We start from the raw sequence: 22,075 nt of genomic DNA on the forward strand, positions 1-22,075 counted from the left end.
GAGAAAAAAATCCTCCCACGCAGAAAGCAAAGTTTATGAAATCTCCCCAAATGATGAGCAAGAAATGCAAAGCTATCTATATCGATTAAAGCTGTTTGAAAAATATACTAGGGAGGTGAGACAGTGCTTTAACGAAATAAAGCGAAGTAGGAGGAGCTCCCCCACTCCCAAAATGTCTGAGGACGCCATCTTGTCTTCAAAACAACAGCCTAAGACACACCCCACAGAGTTCATTGGTCAATTAGAACAAAGAGACATGTACACGTCACCGAGGTCACGTGGTCCCTTTGAGTCAACTGAACTTCCGCATACGTATAGACGACTGCAGCCAAAAAGTGAGGCTGCACTGCCATCTGCTGGCGGAGAAAAATCATTAGAGCAAAAGATGAAGCAGTTGGACCAGATTTTTAGAGATCTGGCTATGAGCCCTTTAGAAGCCAAAACTTTGCCCCCAAAGGTTAAGTCTTCAACACCCCCTGGCGGTGCTGAATCCTCCCTAGATGGAAAAAGGCAAAGCCAAAGGCGAATTCGAGGAAGCCAATTTGATGTTGCCACGCAAAGGCCAATGATGCAACCCCAGCATCCCCTGGTTCAACAACCAGATTTGCAACCAGAGCAACAAATTGTTCCGACGCACATTCCTCAGCAGGTATTCACAGTCACCCCCTTGACTGGTGAGTCCAAATTAAAGGAGTCAGGAGAGAATTATAAAGCCTGGGTCAGTGAAATTGCGCTCTTGCTTCGAAGAGAAGGCACACATTCCATGGTTTTTAATCCTCCTCCTCCACCGTGGACACCTGCGATAAGAGACCTCGAAAACAGAGCAATCACGACTTTGCTCATGTCAATGGAAATTGAGATCCAAGGTATCTTTCCACCTGATGCAACTGCCCAAGAAATTTGGGCTATTTTGGAAGATTGCTACAGGCCCGTTTCAATTGAATCTTCATGTTTGCTCATGTCCGAGTTCCATGGTTCGAAGTTGAAACCTGGTGAACGAATTGGTGGACATTTGACCAAACTGAAAAGAATGAGAAGTGAATTGAGACAAAATGGCCATGTAATCGATGATATCCAAATGATTAGCATCATCATTAACTCATTGAATTATGAATGGAAAGATGCTGTTGCAAAGATTAACTACGTGCCTATTGCTCAACGCACAGTTAACCACGTTTGCAGACTTTTAGTGGAAGACGAAGCTATCAGGTTAGCTACACCACATCTGCAACGGCCTCCAGCATCAAAGGCTCCAGCCAGACGTCCCTTCCGAGGAAGAGGCTACGCTCCAAGGATGCCAAAATGCTACACCTGCAACCGTGTGGGACATGACACCCGGGATTGTCCCCAACGAGTTCCAGCTCCCGCCACGTACCAGCCCAGAGGAACAGATTCCAGAGGCAGAGGTAGAGGCGGAAGACAAGGCCGTCGTGGTCCAAGGCGTGATTCACAAGCTCCACTTGTGACACTGGCCATAACCAACGTTCCACAACCTGATCCAAAGTTCGACAGACGTCTTTTGTGGACTTTAGATAGTGGAGCAGCTGTGCACGTTACCCACAGAAGGGAACTTTTCACAGAGATGGGCGAACCAGAGCCCAAGTATCGAGAACTGTATTCCTTCACCAACCACACTTGCAAGGTCATGGGAAAAGGAACTGTTTACATTGAAGAGCTCGATACACACATCCCTGATGTTTATTATATACCTTCAGCAACCAGTAATTTGCTTAGTCAAAGTCACTTGTCTAGAGATTTAAAGTTCCAGGTTCACCACCTCGAAAAAGCAAGTTACTTAGTTAAAGATGGAGATATTGTTGCTGAAACCATGCTGATTGGTGGTGTTTATTACTTAAAGCCAAAGCCTAAAGGGCAAGCACAGGCAAGTATGCAAACTCCAAAAAGGCACAACGCAGACCCAGAGAGAGTTGTCCCAGAGAGAGAAAACGTTACTGTGCCAAAGGCTCCTAAAGCTGTGAATGCATGACAGTAGTTTGGTTCAGGCCTTGCTGAAGCTGAAACACAAGTAGGCCATAAGAATGTGACCTTTAACATAGTGCCTGCATAAGAATGTGACCTTTAACTTACATAGGATGTTTGCTGACCACAATATTTAACTAACCGTTTATCTAGCTTAGCATAGCGTTTGTATAGGTTGTTGGTTAACTGCAAATATCTAACTGTGTATACGATGCATTATTAGGGATGTTTTTGAAAACCCCTTAACTGCTACATACCTATTAATTGTTTTCTTGTGGAAAATTGCTGAATGTACTTCTTTGTATGAGTCCACTCCCCCACCTTAAAGAAACTGCTTAATAAAAGGGTCTGTGCAGAACATGTCAGGAGGAATGTAGCCATACATCCTCCAGGCACTCTGTGCTTGCCTACCTCGAGCTAACTCTTTGTGTGGTGTCTTAATTTGAGGCCTTCGTCCACGTGTGGACCCTCCAAATTCCCGGTGAGGACCGGGGCTCGTTCTCCCACCCAAGGGAGAACCCTGAAGGCCCAGACAGGCGAATCTGGACTCAAGTGTGTCGCGACCCTTGCAGCGACATCTGGGGGCTCGTCCAGTCCTGTATTGGCGTCTTTGTGGGCACGATCGTTGTCTAGCGGTGTGCTCTCCTTCACTCCTGTGAACTTACCCGGCCGGACGCGCCACTGTCCACACGTAAGTCATGGGCTCCTCGGGCTCAAAAGTTTCTGCTCATCACCGAGAGGAACTTTTCGCTCTCGTGAAGCGTATTAATTCTCTCCAAAAGATTAATGGCATCACTGTCTATCCGCTTTCTCGAAAATCTATCGCTTACTCTCTATCCTAATTCTCCTTCAGACGATTCTTCCGTTTCTTTTGTTCCTAATCCTTCTCCTTCGGACGAAACCCCGAAGGTTTCACCACCTCCTTATGAGGCCCCCAAAGTCTCAGTCGCTTCCTCCGCTCTCCCGACGGAGACTTTTGCTTCTTTTCCTACTGAAACTCCTAGTGACTTTCCTGACGTAGATCCACGGGCTGGCTCCTTTTCTGCCTTTGTTGCCTTGTATGTATGTATGAAATGAAGGAAGTTCCTACTAAAGGTTTGCCTTCAACCTGAGTAAAAACCCTCTGCACATTTTTCTGACCAACCTACTCTATTAGTCCTAAAGTAAAAACCTGGCCTCCAGAAGGCAGTTTTGATTTAGATTTTGTCAACAAATTTGCTGATTTTTTGGCCACCATCAGATGAATCAAGGGCCCCACCCAGATGCAAATGATGTGTTAATGAAAGTCTCCATACATCTTGGATCTTTAAAAATATGCCAGCATGAGCCAACCTAGAACCCTGGCTGAATGCAAACAATGTGTGGACAAACATCTCTGTACATTGTTTTTATACATCTTGATATTTAACAATGCCAGCGCGTGCTGGGATATCAAGATAGAATTTGGATCTTTAAAACTTAGCCAGCGTCCGCTGGCAGATCCAAATTAAGAAACAAACACCCCAGGGCAGAGACAGGCATTAACAATCTAGTGCGTGATCATCTCCAGACCTGGAGGGAAGTTGAGATCCTTTAATAATAGAAAATGGAGCTCATTGGCTTATGTACAGCTCCCTGAAGTAATTGTAATAACTGCCTTGCATGAAGAAAGAATGAAATGGGATTTTTATATGTGAAATTAATGATTGTAGTGCAAATGTGAGTAGGTTGATGGTACAAGTTGGTATGAATGTAGTTTGATTCCCTTTTATATAAAGAATGGTATGTGTGTGTATGCATGTGTGTTATCATTTCCAAATTGTTTGGCATGAGCAAGCATGAAGGTTTGATTGCAGTATGAATGTGAATATGTGTCCCCCATGCCCCAGGGAGTGATAAGTGAATGGCTCCAGAGGTCCACGTGATTGCCTGTGTGAATTTCCCCCTCCCCCCACCCACTCTTCCTTCTGGGTCATTCTTTGGAGGGAAGCAGGAGGAGCGGGGAGAATGAGTGTTTGCTCATTTTTACCATGAGTGTGTGTATGAAACGCCCCAGTGATATCTGTGAATGCCTCTAAGAGCAGTTGGTCAATGGAACGGCTTGCCTCCAGGGGTTGTGAATGGCCCAACACTGGAGGTCTTTGAGAGGATGTTGAATGGTTATTTGTTTGAGATGGTATAGGTTTCCTGCCTGGGCAGGGGGTTGGATTGAAGGACCTCTAGGGTCCCTTCCAACTCTGTTATTGTATTGTATTGTATTGCATTGTATGAATTGTAGATAGTTTTAATAAAGCATGACTGCATAAAATGTTATAGTCTTTTTTGTTCCAACCTTTTTTGTTTGAAAGGAGTTATTTTGCTAATTAATTTATGGCAGCTATTGGGGAATCTTTGTTTGGATTTGTCCGTTTTTGTCTGCCGCTATCTAAAGTTTTTTATTTGATTTATTTTTTCTTTTTTTTGTGCCCTTGCCACAGTTCAAAAGATTAATGAGATTTGGAGCATTCCATTTGTGGTTTGCGTAACTTGTCAGCTAATTCTTTTGATGTTTTTTTTTTTTAAAGACAACAGACTCCGTTTTAAAATGTTTTGCCATTTTTTTAGGCAGTTAAATTAATAACCTTGGGTTTTTTGTAAAAATTGGACTGATTTTATTAACATTATTTTTTCTATTCCAAAATTTGATTTTTTTTATTTTATTTTCAAAATAATTTTTTTTTCAGTGTCTTTCAATTGACTATGTGGTCTGTATGACTTTTCTGCTTGCCTATTGTTCTCAATTCTTTGCTTTCATAAGACTGTTTTTTTTTTTTGGATGGAAGATGAAATTGTTATAAGGACTCTTATGAAAGTTTCCTACCTTGCAATATTGTTGTTTTTGTAACACTACAAATTGTTTTTTGCTATTTTATTTTTTCACATCTTTTTTTAATAAGCTTTTTAACTATATTTCTGACTTTTATTATGTGTGTCAATTTATTTTTAATTTTTTAGAAACTATGTTTTTTTTTTCTTTAGATTTATTTTTGATTATTTTTTTTCTCATCAAAATGCCTGGGGACTGGCACAATTTTGCCATATGCCACTCAACCAGGCCAAGCAAATTGTTTTATTTTGTTCCCAGTGTTTTGGGGCATCCCCCTCTGGGGACAAAGAAGTTCATTTTTATGATTTGGCCTCTAATCACTATGGCAAATGGATGTCACCTATGTTTTCTTTTTTTTGGCTCCTTAGAAATAAATTCATTTATTTAGTTAGGGGGTTGGACTAGAAGACCTCCAAGGTTTTTTCCAACTCTACTATTGTATTATTATTGTATTATCTATTTTTAATTTTTGGCCACATTTTTTTTTCAGCCTTTATTGCCTTGGGCAAATTTTTTTTTAAAAAAAACTGACAATGGCCTGGCCTATTTTTCATTGGCCTTTTTGTAATTTTGTACTAATTGCACCAGTTTTAATTTTTGGGTTTTTCCTTATAATTCCACAGGTTAAGCCATTGTGGAACGTGTTAATTGGTCCTTCAGGGACTGTTTTTTCAAACATATAAAAAAGGAGGGATTTTGGGTACCTAGTAATTTGGTGTACCCCAATTTGGCTAATTTGGCATAGGTAACATAATAGATTTAAAAAGTTTGTTTGCCTCCCCCGCAAGGGGGACGAGGATATGCTGTGCTTGTTTTTACAGATTTTTATGGATTCTAGTACGTGATGTTTGTCTAGACAAGAATATTGTCGTACCAGTTCCCAAATCCAGTTCCAGAGATGACCAAGATGACTTTACAGACAGCACAGTGGCCAATACGATCTTGCTAAAACAGCTGTCCAGTGATATGAAAAACCAAAAACCACCAAAGCAGTGCTGAAACAACGACACGACAACTTATGTGCTGCCATTTTTGCCAAGTTTTTAGTCATCATTAGTCATCATTTGTTTATGTTTATTTGTTTTGTCATCTCACCAAAAAACTCATTTGAACAGTGACTGCAATAAAAATCTATGGGTGCAACTAACATTACACACACTGACTTGAACTGTACATGAAACATTTGCTTTTTATATGCTTGGATCCTGTTTGAATTTTGCCTGCAGTAATTCAACACTTCATTGGTTCGAATTATAAGACTATCTTTCATTGAGGATTAATTGCTTATGATCCTCCCTCTGATGCAATTGCTTTGTATATATTGATAGTAGCAGTTCCTAAAAATGTAACATGTGTTAAAGTAGTTAACTGTATATTTTTAAGTAATAAGCCTTATTGTCTCTTATTTCTTCCTCCTATTTTGCTCTTAATAACAGTCATGCCTTTCCTAATGCTGATCCGGAGTGTTGGATGTGCCTTTTTTTTCCAACCACCATTTTATGAGGCCATAGGTTCTGCCGTACCTTTTCAATCTATGGTTGCTCTCCAGAATTCTCTTACTTCACTATCTGAAGTTGTTTTACAGAATAGAAGAGGATTGGATTTGTTATTTTTGAAACAGGGCGGCTTATGTGTAGCTTTAAAAGAAGAATGCTGTTTTTATACTGACAATTCAGGCATTGTGCTTGATTCTATGGCAGAATTAAATACCCGATTGAAAGATAGAGAGTCAGAACGCTCCAAGTTTCACACATGGTATCAAGGAATGTTTAACTTTTCTCCATGGCTAACAACTTTGCTTTGAGCCCTTATAGGTCCTTTGATTTTGATTTTGATTGCTTGTATCATTGGTCCTTGTGTTATGGGAAAACTGCTCAGGTTTTTGCGTAATCGCCTGGGTGACATAGATAAAGAAGTTGATGCTACTCGCAAAGATTTAAACCTACTGCAACACTTGTTACCCTCCTCGTATGACACCTGCAAACAACCGTTGTTAACATTTTCGGATTCAGACTCCGATACAGAAAGTGAGCTTCAATTCCCGGATAAGGTGAATGGTTCTTCTCACTGCCTGCCGGAGGGTGGGCTGTTAGAGGAACGCATAGCCTTGGAGGGATATTGACCTCCTTTTAAAACAAAAACAGAGGAGATGTGAATGCATGACAGTAGTTTGGTTCAGGCCTTGCTGAAGCTGAAACGCAAGTAGGCCATAAGAATGTGACCTTTAACATAGTGCCTGCAGAAGAATGTGACCTTTAACTTACATAGGATGTTTGCTGACCACAATATTTAACTAACCGTTTATCTAGCTTAGCATAGCGTTTGTATAGGTTGTTGGTTAACTGCAAATATCTAACTGTGTATACGATGCATTATTAGGGATGTTTTTGAAAACCCCTTAACTGCTACATATCTATTAATTGTTTTCTTGTGGAAAATTGCTGAATGTACTTCTTTGTATGTGTCCACTCCCCCACCTTAAAGAAACTGCTTAATAAAAGGGTCTGTGCAGAACATGTCAGGAGGAATGTAGCCATACATCCTCCAGGCACTCTGTGCTTGCCTACCTCGAGCTAACTCTTTGTGTGGTGTCTTAATTTGCGGCCTTCGTCCACGTGTGGACCCTCCAAATTCCCGGTGAGGACCGGGGCTCGTTCTCCCACCCAAGGGAGAACCCTGAAGGCCCAGACAGGCGAATCTGGACTCAAGTGTGTCGCGACCCTTGCAGCGACATAAAGCCAACAAACAGAGAAAACAAAAACAGATTGCTCAGAGCAAGCCTGAGGGTCCTCATGAAACTGTTAATGTTGAGAATTCACTAACTGGTAAACCTTTACATTCCAGGTGTATTCACAAGTGGCACAGAAGATTGGGGCATGCCAGTTTCCGTGTTCTTAGAAAGATGCCGGAGTTCGCAAAAGGTTTGGATCTAAAGGGGTGTAAGGTGTTTTTGGATTGTGCCGTTTGCAAAAAGGCTAAATCCAAGGCGGCTCCAATTCCAAAACATGCTACACGCCGGTCAACACGCATTTTTGATTTGGTACACACTGACATAGTGGGTCCTTTCCCACCAACACTTGGTGGCAGAAAGTATTTTTTAACAATTGTAGATAATCATTCTAGATATGGATTTGTATATCCTATGAGAGAGAAATCTGAGACCTTTCAGATCTTTAAAGACTTTGCAGCGTTTGTTTCTACACAATACCAAGTTCGCATCGCCAGAATCCAGAGTGACCGTGGTGCAGAATTCATGTCTCAGCGTTTCCAGGACTGGATGCGTAAGAATGGAATTCTTCATCAGACATCTGCTCCATATACACCGGCTCATAACAGAGTCGTAGAAAGAAGACAAGGGGTTCTACAAACCATGATGCGTTGTCTTCTAGAAGATGCCAATCTCAGTAACGCATACTGGGGTGAAGCAATCAAATATGCAAATTACATTGTCAACCGTACTTGGAGCAGTGTAATCAATCAAACTCCTTTCTACATGCTGTATGGCTACAAGCCTGATCTCAAGAACCTCCACATTTTTGGTTCATATGCTATGGTGAACACTCCCTTAAGTCAAAGAAGAAAGGGAGGTACGGTAGCAAAGAGACTGAGATTTATGGGTATTGATGATAATTCAAAATGGTTCAAATTCATTGATACTAAACATGTGATTGTCATTTCACAATCTGCTAATTTTGAGGAAGATATTGACTGGTCCAGGATTCATTCCAATGATCCTGAAGTTTATTTTCCTAGAGATGGTGTTCCAGATGCCACGCAGCCTGATGGCAATTCGCAGGCAGATATTCCTTCTACCAGTTCTTCACAAACTGATGTTCCGTCTTCGCAAGCCGCGGATGCTGATGCTAGCGACGAACGTGAGGACGAGGATGATGATGAAGAAGAAGAAGAAGAAGACTGGTCTGTTGCTCCTAGACGCTCCAAGAGGGCCACAAAAGGAATCCCACCACAACGTTATTCATGGCAACTGACAAAAACACCAGTACCTTTGATTTGCAACATTACTCTTCCTCCAGAGACATTCACACAAATCAAACAGCTTCCTGATTCAGAACAAGACAAGTGGTATGATGCAATGCAGGATGAAATGGACAGTTTAAAGAAACTTAATGTATTCACACCTGCAAAACCTCCAGCAAACAAGAAAGTCATTGGCACCCGATGGGTTTACAGAATCAAGAAGAAACCAAATGGTGAGTCTTTATACAAAGCCAGACTTGTAGCTCAGGGTTTCGCTCAACGTTATCCTGAGGACTACACAAACACTTACTCACCAACAGTCAGAACTGAAAGTGTAAAAATTGCTTTAACCACTGCAACTATTCTTGGTTTAGAAGTTTTCCAGTTTGATGTGGACACAGCTTATCTACATGCAGACCTAGATGAAGAGATCTACGTGAGAAGCCCTCCAGGATTCCGAAAGCAAGAAGGGGATACCTGGTTCCTGAACAAAAGTCTTTATGGTCTGAAACAGTCACGTTTAATGTGGTATTTATGTCTTACTGACAAACTAAATTCAATGGGCTTTATTAAGTCCGAAACTGATGAATGCGTGTTCTCAAAAAGATCTAACAATGCATATGAGATAATTCTTGTTTATGTTGATGATATTGTTTATATTGGTCCAAATAAGAAAATGAGTGAGATTTTTGCCAAAAGTTTGCAGAGATACTTCACACTGAAATCTTTAGGACACATTAGCACTTATTTAGGTGTTCAAATTGAAAAGACACAGAAGGGGTTTAGTCTTTCACAAGAAGAGAAAATTGACCACATTCTACATCATTGCAACATGAAAGATGCTAGCACAACAAAGACACCCATGCAAACAGATTTTCACAACTTAACACATGAACCAAGTCCTGAGTTTGAGGATCAAACACTTTATCGTTCAGTCATTGGTTCACTATTATACATTAGTAGTTGGACCAGACCTGACATCGCACTTAGTGTTAATCTTTTATCACGACTCGTAGGTAAGGCAACACAATTTCATTGGTCATGCATTAAGAAGTTGTTGAAATACCTAAAACACACTAAACACATGAAGTTATTGCTAGAACCAACACACACTGATCAACCAAAGTTGATTTGTTTTGCTGATTCCGACTGGGCGAGCGACAAGAAGTCACGCAAAAGCACTTCTGGTTACATGATGTTCCTAAATGGTTGTCCTGTTTACTGGCAAGTGAGAAAACAGAGTTTTGTTTCATGTTCATCTACTGAAGCTGAATATGCTTGTGTTTCAGATGCTTGTAATTCTCTAACGTGGTTTGATGCTTTGATCACAGATATCTGGACACGTCCGATTCGACCAATCACCGTGATGGAAGATAATGTATCTGTTGTCTATATTTCTGAGTCACATTTTACAGGTTCTAGGTCCAGACACATTGACATTCGTTATCAAAACACAAAACAATTAGTTAAGCAAGGTTTTGTTAAATTGCAATGTTTCTACACATGATCAGATCGCAGACATGCTTAACAAACCACTTGCCGCAAATCAACACGAGTATCTGCGAAAGAAGATGTGCCTTAATTGATGATTTGATGACGTCAGCCCAGACTAGCAAAAGAAGGGGTGTCACGATGTTAAAAAGTTTGCTAGGCATGAACTGACATTCAAGAGTTAAACTAAGAAAGAGTTATTGCGCAGGTCATAAAACAAAATGTTATCTGAAAGTGATTTATTGCGCATGCGTTACACATTCCAAAATTCCTTTCTTCTTTGTTCGGCTGCCAACTTGGCAACCGGAGCTTTCATTATCAAAATGTAACAATTAGTTATTTTCTGTTTCATTTACTTTTATTAAAGTTTGTTTATTAATTAGAATACTTTTAAAGACTTTTATTTTTCTCAATATCTCAAAAGATATGCGGAAGGGAATCAGCCACGGTCCATTGATCTCAGATATCAGGCGTTTTTTCCCCTGACAAACTGGGCAGCCAATTGGATGCTGAAATTTTTCAATCCCACCCCTGCATAGAAGGGACCAGCCAGAGAAGCCGAGAGGAGCTAATGGGGGTCAGGGAAGAGAAGGGGATCGTAGCAAAGCTAATGGGGATCAGGGAAGGCAAGGGACTAACTAGCGAGGAGGAATTATTGGCCCAATCTGGGTCTCAGCTTGTACCCCAACAAGCACGATTAAGCAATCAGGGACAAGCAGATCGTTCCATGAGGATTTACTGGGAACGTTCTGGTTGAAAAGGATTCTTCTATCATTTGAACCTTCCTGAAGCTAGGATTGGAGCTGCTGGAGAGAAGGAGGGGGTGAGTCACAAGACAAAGACACTGAGGTGGGGGCCCTTAAACTCCATATCATTTGAACCTTCCTGAAGCTAGGATTGGAGCTGCTGGAGAGAAGGAGGGGGTGAGTCACAAGACAAAGACACTGAGGTGGGGGCCCTTAAACTCCATATCATTTGAACCTTCCTGAAGCTAGGATTGGAGCTGCTGGAGAGAAGGAGGGGGTGAGTCACAGAGACAAAGACACTGAGGTGGGGGCCCTTAAACTCCATATCATTTGAACCTTCCTGAAGCTAGGATTGGAGCTGCTGGAGAGAAGGAGGGGGTGAGTCACAAGACAAAGACACTGAGGTGGGGGCCCTTAAACTCCATATCATTTGAACCTTCCTGAAGCTAGGATTGGAGCTGCTGGAGAGAAGGAGGGGGTGAGTCACAAGACAAAGACACTGAGGTGGGGGCCCTGAAACTCCATATCATTTGAACCTTCCTGAAGCTAGGATTGGAGCTGCTGGAGAGAAGGAGGGGGTGAGTCACAAGACAAAGACACTGAGGTGGGGGCCCTTAAACTCCATATCATTTGAACCTTCCTGAAGCTAGGATTGGAGCTGCTGGAGAGAAGGAGGGGGTGAGTCACAAGACAAAGACAATGAGGTGGGGGCCCTTAAACTCCATATCATTTGAACCTTCCTGAAGCTAGGATTGGAGCTGCTGGAGAGAAGGAGGGGGTGAGTCACAAGACAAAGACACTGAGGTGGGGGCCCTTAAACTCCATATCATTTGAACCTTCCTGAAGCTAGGATTGGAGCTGCTGGAGAGAAGGAGGAGGTGAGTCACAAGACAAAGACACTGTGGTGGGGGCCCTTAAACTCCATATCATTTGAACCTTCCTGAAGCTAGGATTGGAGCTGCTGGAGAGAAGGAGGGGGTGAGTCACAAGACAAAGACACTGAGGTGGGGGCCCTTAAACTCCATATCATTTGAACCTTCCTGAAGCTAGGATTGGAGCTGCTGGAGAGAAGGAGGGGGTGAGTCACAAGACAAAGACACTGAGGTGGGGCCCCTGAAACTCCATATCATTTGAACCTTCCTGAAGCTAGGATTGGAGCTGCTGGAGAGAAGGAGGGGGTGAGTCACAAGACAAAGACACTGAGGTGGGGGCCCTTAAACTCCATATCATTTGAACCTTCCTGAAGCTAGGATTGGAGCTGCTGGAGAGAAGGAGGGGGTGAGTCACAAGACAAAGACACTGAGGTGGGGGCCCTTAAACTCCATATCATTTGAACCTTCCTGAAGCTAGGATTGGAGCTGCTGGAGAGAAGGAGGGGGTGAGTCACAAGACAAAGACACTGAGGTGGGGGCCCTTAAACTCCATATCATTTGAACCTTCCTGAAGCTAGGATTGGAGCTGCTGGAGAGAAGGAGGGGGTGAGTCACAAGACAAAGACACTGAGGTGGGGGCCCTTAAACTCCATATCATTTGAACCTTCCTGAAGCTAGGATTGGAGCTGCTGGAGAGAAGGAGGAGGTGAGTCACAAGACAAAGACACTGTGGTGGGGGCCCTTAAACTCCATATCATTTGAACCTTCCTGAAGCTAGGATTGGAGCTGCTGGAGAGAAGGAGGGGGTGAGTCACAAGACAAAGACACTGAGGTGGGGGCCCTTAAACTCCATATCATTTGAACCTTCCTGAAGCTAGGATTGGAGCTGCTGGAGAGAAGGAGGGGGTGAGTCACAAGACAAAGACACTGAGGTGGGGGCCCTGAAACTCCATATCATTTGAACCTTCCTGAAGCTAGGATTGGAGCTGCTGGAGAGAAGGAGGGGGTGAGTCACAAGACAAAGACACTGAGGTGGGGGCCCTTAAACTCCATATCATTTGAACCTTCCTGAAGCTAGGATTGGAGCTGCTGGAGAGAAGGAGGGGGTGAGTCACAAGACAAAGACACTGAGGTGGGGGCCCTTAAACTCCATATCATTTGAACCTTCCTGAAGCTAGGATTGGAGCTGCTGGAGAGAAGGAGGGGGTGAGTCACAAGACAAAGACACTGAGGTGGGGGCCCTTAAACTCCATATCATTTGAACCTTCCTGAAGCTAGGATTGGAGCTGCTGGAGAGAAGGAGGGGGTGAGTCACAAGACAAAGACACTGAGGTGGGGGCCCTTAAACTCCATATCATTTGAACCTTCCTGAAGCTAGGATTGGAGCTGCTGGAGAGAAGGAGGGGGTGAGTCACAAGACAAAGACACTGAGGTGGGGGCCCTTAAACTCCATATCATTTGAACCTTCCTGAAGCTAGGATTGGAGCTGCTGGAGAGAAGGAGGGGGTGAGTCACAAGACAAAGAAACTGAGGTGGGGGCCCTTAAACTCCGTATCATTTGAACCTTCCTGAAGCTAGGATTGGAGCTGCTGGAGAGAAGGAGGGGGTGAGTCACAAGACAAAGACACTGAGGTGGGGGCCCTTAAACTCCATATCATTTGAACCTTCCTGAAGCTAGGATTGGAGCTGCTGGAGAGAAGGAGGGGGTGAGTCACAAGACAAAGACACTGAGGTGGGGGCCCTTAAACTCCATATCATTTGAACCTTCCTGAAGCTAGGATTGGAGCTGCTGGAGAGAAGGGGGGGAGAGTCACAGAGAAAAAGACACTGAGGTGGGGGCCCTTAAACTCCATATCCTTTGAACCTTCCTGAAGCTAGGATTGGAGCTGCTGGAGAGAAGGGGGGGAGAGTCACAGAGACAAAGACACTGAGGTGGGGGCCCTTAAACTCCATATCATTTGAACCTTCCTGAAGCTAGGATTGGAGCTGCTGGAGAGAAGGGGGGGGGTGAGTCACAAGACAAAGACACTGAGGTGGGGGCCCTTAAACTCCATATCATTTGAACCTTCCTGAAGCTAGGATTGGAGCTGCTGGAGAGAAGGAGGGCGTGAGTCACAAGACAAAGACACTGAGGTGGGGGCCCTTAAACTCCGTATCATTTGAACCTTCCTGAAGCTAGGATTGGAGCTGCTGGAGAGAAGGAGGGGGTGAGTCACAAGACAAAGACACTGAGGTGGGGGCCCTTAAACTCCATATCATTTGAACCTTCCTGAAGCTAGGATTGGAGCTGCTGGAGAGAAGGAGGGGGTGAGTCACAAGACAAAGACACTGAGGTGGGGGCCCTGAAACTCCATATCATTTGAACCTTCCTGAAGCTAGGATTGGAGCTGCTGGAGAGAAGGAGGGGGTGAGTCACAAGACAAAGACACTGAGGTGGGGGCCCTTAAACTCCATATCATTTGAACCTTCCTGAAGCTAGGATTGGAGCTGCTGGAGAGAAGGAGGGGGTGAGTCACAAGACAAAGACACTGAGGTGGGGGCCCTTAAACTCCATATCATTTGAACCTTCCTGAAGCTAGGATTGGAGCTGCTGGAGAGAAGGAGGGGGTGAGTCACAAGACAAAGACACTGAGGTGGGGGCCCTTAAACTCCATATCATTTGAACCTTCCTGAAGCTAGGATTGGAGCTGCTGGAGAGAAGGAGGGGGTGAGTCACAAGACAAAGACACTGAGGTGGGGGCCCTTAAACTCCATATCATTTGAACCTTCCTGAAGCTAGGATTGGAGCTGCTGGAGAGAAGGAGGAGGTGAGTCACAAGACAAAGACACTGTGGTGGGGGCCCTTAAACTCCATATCATTTGAACCTTCCTGAAGCTAGGATTGGAGCTGCTGGAGAGAAGGAGGGGGTGAGTCACAAGACAAAGACACTGAGGTGGGGGCCCTTAAACGCCATATCAATTGAACCTTCCTGAAGCTAGGATTGGAGCTGCTGGAGAGAAGGAAGGGGTGAGTCACAAGACAAAGACACTGAGGTGGGGGCCCTGAAACTCCATATCATTTGAACCTTCCTGAAGCTAGGATTGGAGCTGCTGGAGAGAAGGAGGGGGTGAGTCACAAGACAAAGACACTGAGGTGGGGGCCCTTAAACTCCATATCATTTGAACCTTCCTGAAGCTAGGATTGGAGCTGCTGGAGAGAAGGAGGGGGTGAGTCACAAGACAAAGACACTGAGGTGGGGGCCCTTAAACTCCATATCATTTGAACCTTCCTGAAGCTAGGATTGGAGCTGCTGGAGAGAAGGAGGGGGTGAGTCACAAGACAAAGACACTGAGGTGGGGGCCCTTAAACTCCATATCATTTGAACCTTCCTGAAGCTAGGATTGGAGCTGCTGGAGAGAAGGAAGGGGTGAGTCACAAGACAAAGACACTGAGGTGGGGGCCCTTAAACTCCATATCATTTGAACCTTCCTGAAGCTAGGATTGGAGCTGCTGGAGAGAAGGAGGGGGTGAGTCACAAGACAAAGACACTGAGGTGGGGGCCCTTAAACTCCATATCATTTGAACCTTCCTGAAGCTAGGATTGGAGCTGCTGGAGAGAAGGAGGGGGTGAGTCACAAGACAAAGACACTGAGGTGGGGGCCCTTAAACTCCGTATCATTTGAACCTTCCTGAAGCTAGGATTGGAGCTGCTGGAGAGAAGGAGGGGGTGAGTCACAAGACAAAGACACTGAGGTGGGGGCCCTTAAACTCCATATCATTTGAACCTTCCTGAAGCTAGGATTGGAGCTGCTGGAGAGAAGGAGGGGGTGAGTCACAAGACAAAGACACTGAGGTGGGGGCCCTTAAACTCCATATCATTTGAACCTTCCTGAAGCTAGGATTGGAGCTGCTGGAGAGAAGGGGGGGAGAGTCACAGAGACAAAGACACTGAGGTGGGGGCCCTTAAACTCCATATCATTTGAACCTTCCTGAAGCTAGGATTGGAGCTGCTGGAGAGAAGGGGGGGAGAGTCACAGAGACAAAGACACTGAGGTGGGGGCCCTTAAATTCCATATCATTTGAACCTTCCTGAAGCTAGGATTGGAGCTGCTGGAGAGAAGGGGGGGGTGAGTCACAAGACAAAGACACTGAGGTGGGGGCCCTTAAACTCCATATCATTTGAACCTTCCTGAAGCTAGGATTGGAGCTGCTGGAGAGAAGGAGGGGGTGAGTCACAAGACAAAGACACTGAGGTGGGGGCCCTTAAACTCCGTATCATTTGAACCTTCCTGAAGCTAGGATTGGAGCTGCTGGAGAGAAGGAGGGGGTGAGTCACAAGACAAAGACACTGAGGTGGGGGCCGTTAAACTCCATATCATTTGAACCTTCCTGAAGCTAGGATTGGAGCTGCTGGAGAGAAGGATGGGGTGAGTCACAAGACAAAGACACTGAGGTGGGGGCCCTTAAACTCCATATCATTTGAACCTTCCTGAACCTAGGATTGGAGCTGCTGGAGAGAAGGAGGGGGTGAGTCACAAGACAAAGACACTGAGGTGGGGGCCCTTAAACTCCATATCATTTGAACCTTCCTGAAGCTAGGATTGGAGCTGCTGGAGAGAAGGAGGGGGTGAGTCACAAGACAAAGACACTGAGGTGGGGCCCCTTAAACTCCATATCATTTGAACCTTCCTGAAGCTAGGATTGGAGCTGCTGGAGAGAAGGGGGAGAGAGTCACAGAGACAAAGACACTGAGGTGGGGGCCCTTAAACTCCATATCATTTGAACCTTCCTGAAGCTAGGATTGGAGCTGCTGGAGAGAAGGGGGGGAGAGTCACAGAGACAAAGACACTGAGGTGGGGGCCCTTAAACTCCATATCATTTGAACCTTCCTGAAGCTAGGATTGGAGCTGCTGGAGAGAAGGGGGGGAGAGTCACAGAGACAAAGTCACTGAGGTGGGGGCCCTTAAACTCCATATCATTTGAACCTTCCTGAAGCTAGGATTGGAGCTGCTGGAGAGAAGGGGGGGAGAGTCACAGAGACAAAGACACTGAGGTGGGGGCCCTTAAACTCCATATCATTTGAACCTTCCTGAAGCTAGGATTGGAGCTGCTGGAGAGAAGGGGGGGAGAGTCACAGAGACAAAGACACTGAGGTGGGGGCCCTTAAACTCCATATCATTTGAACCTTCCTGAAGCTAGGATTGGAGCTGCTGGAGAGAAGGAGGGGGTGAGTCACAAGACAAAGACACTGAGGTGGGGGCCATTAAACTCCATATCATTTGAACCTTCCTGAAGCTAGGATTGGAGCTGCTGGAGAGAAGGAGGGGGTGAGTCACAAGACAAAGACACTGAGGTGGGGGCCCTTAAACTCCATATCATTTGAACCTTCCTGAAGCTAGGATTGGAGCTGCTGGAGAGAAGGAGGGGGTGAGTCACAAGACAAAGACACTGAGGTGGGGGCCATTAAACTCCATATCATTTGAACCTTCCTGAAGCTAGGATTGGAGCTGCTGGAGAGAAGGAGGGGGTGAGTCACAAGACAAAGACCCTGAGGTGGGGGCCCTTAAACTCCATATCATTTGAACCTTCCTGAAGCTAGGATTGGAGCTGCTGGAGAGAAGGGGGGGAGATTCACAGAGACAAAGACACTGAGGTGGGGGCCCTTAAACTCCATATCATTTGAACCTTCCTGAAGCTAGGATTGGAGCTGCTGGAGAGAAGGGGGGAGAGTCACAGAGACAAAGACACTGAGGTGGGGGCCCTTAAACTCCATATCATTTGAACCTTCCTGAAGCTAGGATTGGAGCTGCTGGAGAGAAGGGGGGGAGAGTCACAGAGACAAAGACACTGAGGTGGGGGCCCTTAAACTCCATATCATTTGAACCTTCCTGAAGCTAGGATTGGAGCTGCTGGAGAGAAGGGGGGGAGAGTCACAGAGACAAAGACACTGAGGTGGGGGCCCTTAAACTCCATATCATTTGAACCTTCCTGAAGCTAGGATTGGAGCTGCTGGAGAGAAGGAGGGGGTGAGTCACAAGACAAAGACACTGAGGTGGGGGCCCTTAAACTCCGTATCATTTGAACCTTCCTGAAGCTAGGATTGGAGCTGCTGGAGAGAAGGAGGGGGTGAGTCACAAGACAAAGACACTGAGGTGGGGGCCCTTAAACTCCATATCATTTGAACCTTCCTGAAGCTAGGATTGGAGCTGCTGGAGAGAAGGAGGGGGTGAGTCACAAGACAAAGACACTGAGGTGGGGGCCCTTAAACTCCATATCATTTGAACCTTCCTGAAGCTAGGATTGGAGCTGCTGGAGAGAAGGGGGGGAGAGTCACAGAGACAAAGACACTGAGGTGGGGGCCCTTAAACTCCATATCATTTGAACCTTCCTGAAGCTAGGATTGGAACTGCTGGAGAGAAGTGGGGGAGAGTCACAGAGACAAAGACACTGAGGTGGGGGCCCTTAAACTCCATATCATTTGAACCTTCCTGAAGCTAGGATTGGAGCTGCTGGAGAGAAGGGGGGGAGAGTCACAGAGACAAAGACACTGAGGTGGGGGCCCTTAAACTCCATATCATTTGAACCTTCCTGAAGCTAGGATTGGAGCTGCTGGAGAGAAGGGGGGAGAGTCACAGAGACAAAGACACTGAGGTGGGGGCCCTTAAACTCCATATCATTTGAACCTTCCTGAAGCTAGGATTGGAGCTGCTGGAGAGAAGGGGGGGAGAGTCACAGAGACAAAGACACTGAGGTGGGGGCCCTTAAACTCCATATCATTTGAACCTTCCTGAAGCTAGGATTGGAGCTGCTGGAGAGAAGGGGGGGAGAGTCACAGAGACAAAGACACTGAGGTGGGGGCCCTTAAACTCCATATCATTTGAACCTTCCTGAAGCTAGGATTGGAGCTGCTGGAGAGAAGGGGGGGAGAGTCACAGAGACAAAGACACTGAGGTGGGGGCCCTTAAACTCCATATCATTTGAACCTTCCTGAAGCTAGGATTGGAGCTGCTGGAGAGAAGGGGGGGAGAGTCACAGAGACAAAGACACTGAGGTGGGGGCCCTTAAACTCCATATCATTTGAACCTTCCTGAAGCTAGGATTGGAGCTGCTGGAGAGAAGGGGGGGAGAGTCACAGAGACAAAGACACTGAGGTGGGGGCCCTTAAACTCCATATCATTTGAACCTTCCTGAAGCTAGGATTGGAGCTGCTGGAGAGAAGGGGGGGAGAGTCACAGAGACAAAGACACTGAGGTGGGGGCCCTTAAACTCCATATCATTTGAACCTTCCTGAAGCTAGGATTGGAGCTGCTGGAGAGAAGGAAGGGGTGAGTCACAGAGACAAAGACACTGAGGTGGGGGCCCTTAAACTCCATATCATTTGAACCTTCCTGAAGCTAGGATTGGAGCTGCTGGAGAGAAGGGGGGGAGAGTCACAGAGACAAAGACACTGAGGTGGGGGCCCTTAAACTCCATATCATTTGAACCTTCCTGAAGCTAGGATTGGAGCTGCTGGAGAGAAGGAGGGGGTGAGTCACAGAGACAAAGACACTGAGGTGGGGGCCCTTAAACTCCATATCATTTGAACCTTCCTGAAGCTAGGATTGGAGCTGCTGGAGAGAAGGAGGGGGTGAGTCACAAGACAAAGACACTGAGGTCGGGCCCTTAAACTCCATATCATTTGAACCTTCCTGAAGCTAGGATGCAGCTGCTGGAGAGAAGGAGGGGGTGAGTCACAAGACAAAGACACTGAGGTGGGGCCCTTAAACTCCATATCATTTGAACCTTCCTGAAGCTAGGATTGGAGCTGCTGGAGAGAAGGGGGGGAGAGTCACAGAGACAAAGACACTGAGGTGGGGGCCCTTAAACTCCATATCATTTGAACCTTCCTGAAGCTAGGATTGGAGCTGCTGGAGAGAAGGGGGGGAGAGTCACAGAGACAAAGACACTGAGGTGGGGGCCCTTAAACTCCATATCATTTGAACCTTCCTGAAGCTAGGATTGGAGCTGCTGGAGAGAAGGGGGGGAGAGTCACAGAGACAAAGACACTGAGGTGGGGGCCCTTAAACTCCATATCATTTGAACCTTCCTGAAGCTAGGATTGGAGCTGCTGGAGAGAAGGGGGGGAGAGTCACAGAGACAAAGACACTGAGGTGGGGGCCCTTAAACTCCATATCATTTGAACCTTCCTGAAGCTAGGATTGGAGCTGCTGGAGAGAAGGGGGGGAGAGTCACAGAGACAAAGACACTGAGGTGGGGGCCCTTAAACTCCATATCATTTGAACCTTCCTGAAGCTAGGATTGGAGCTGCTGGAGAGAAGGGGGGGAGAGTCACAGAGACAAAGACACTGAGGTGGGGGCCCTTAAACTCCATATCATTTGAACCTTCCTGAAGCTAGGATTGGAGCTGCTGGAGAGAAGGGGGGGAGAGTCACAGAGACAAAGACACTGAGGTGGGGGCCCTTAAACTCCATATCATTTGAACCTTCCTGAAGCTAGGATTGGAGCTGCTGGAGAGAAGGGGGGGAGAGTCACAGAGACAAAGACACTGAGGTGGGGGCCCTTAAACTCCATATCATTTGAACCTTCCTGAAGCTAGGATTGGAGCTGCTGGAGAGAAGGGGGGGAGAGTCACAGAGACAAAGACACTGAGGTGGGGGCCCTTAAACTCCATATCATTTGAACCTTCCTGAAGCTAGGATTGGAGCTGCTGGAGAGAAGGGGGGGAGAGTCACAGAGACAAAGACACTGAGGTGGGGGCCCTTAAACTCCATATCATTTGAACCTTCCTGAAGCTAGGATTGGAGCTGCTGGAGAGAAGGGGGGGAGAGTCACAGAGACAAAGACACTGAGGTGGGGGCCCTTAAACTCCATATCATTTGAACCTTCCTGAAGCTAGGATTGGAGCTGCTGGAGAGAAGGGGGGGAGAGTCACAGAGACAAAGACACTGAGGTGGGGGCCCTTAAACTCCATATCATTTGAACCTTCCTGAAGCTAGGATTGGAGCTGCTGGAGAGAAGGGGGGGAGAGTCACAGAGACAAAGACACTGAGGTGGGGGCCCTTAAACTCCATATCATTTGAACCTTCCTGAAGCTAGGATTGGAGCTGCTGGAGAGAAGGGGGGGAGAGTCACAGAGACAAAGACACTGAGGTGGGGGCCCTTAAACTCCATATCATTTGAACCTTCCTGAAGCTAGGATTGGAGCTGCTGGAGAGAAGGGGGGGAGAGTCACAGAGACAAAGACACTGAGGTGGGGGCCCTTAAACTCCATATCATTTGAACCTTCCTGAAGCTAGGATTGGAGCTGCTGGAGAGAAGGGGGGGAGAGTCACAGAGACAAAGACACTGAGGTGGGGGCCCTTAAACTCCATATCATTTGAACCTTCCTGAAGCTAGGATTGGAGCTGCTGGAGAGAAGGGGGGGAGAGTCACAGAGACAAAGACACTGAGGTGGGGGCCCTTAAACTCCATATCATTTGAACCTTCCTGAAGCTAGGATTGGAGCTGCTGGAGAGAAGGGGGGGAGAGTCACAGAGACAAAGACACTGAGGTGGGGGCCCTTAAACTCCATATCATTTGAACCTTCCTGAAGCTAGGATTGGAGCTGCTGGAGAGAAGGGGGGGAGAGTCACAGAGACAAAGACACTGAGGTGGGGGCCCTTAAACTCCATATCATTTGAACCTTCCTGAAGCTAGGATTGGAGCTGCTGGAGAGAAGGGGGGGAGAGTCACAGAGACAAAGACACTGAGGTGGGGGCCCTTAAACTCCATATCATTTGAACCTTCCTGAAGCTAGGATTGGAGCTGCTGGAGAGAAGGGGGGGAGAGTCACAGAGACAAAGACACTGAGGTGGGGGCCCTTAAACTCCATATCATTTGAACCTTCCTGAAGCTAGGATTGGAGCTGCTGGAGAGAAGGGGGGGAGAGTCACAGAGACAAAGACACTGAGGTGGGGGCCCTTAAACTCCATATCATTTGAACCTTCCTGAAGCTAGGATTGGAGCTGCTGGAGAGAAGGGGGGGAGAGTCACAGAGACAAAGACACTGAGGTGGGGGCCCTTAAACTCCATATCATTTGAACCTTCCTGAAGCTAGGATTGGAGCTGCTGGAGAGAAGGGGGGGAGAGTCACAGAGACAAAGACACTGAGGTGGGGGCCCTTAAACTCCATATCATTTGAACC

This window comes from Natrix helvetica, assembly GCF_964273705.1.
Source record: "Natrix helvetica genome assembly, chromosome: 5".
In the NCBI taxonomy this organism is placed as follows: domain Eukaryota; kingdom Metazoa; phylum Chordata; class Lepidosauria; order Squamata; family Natricidae; genus Natrix; species Natrix helvetica.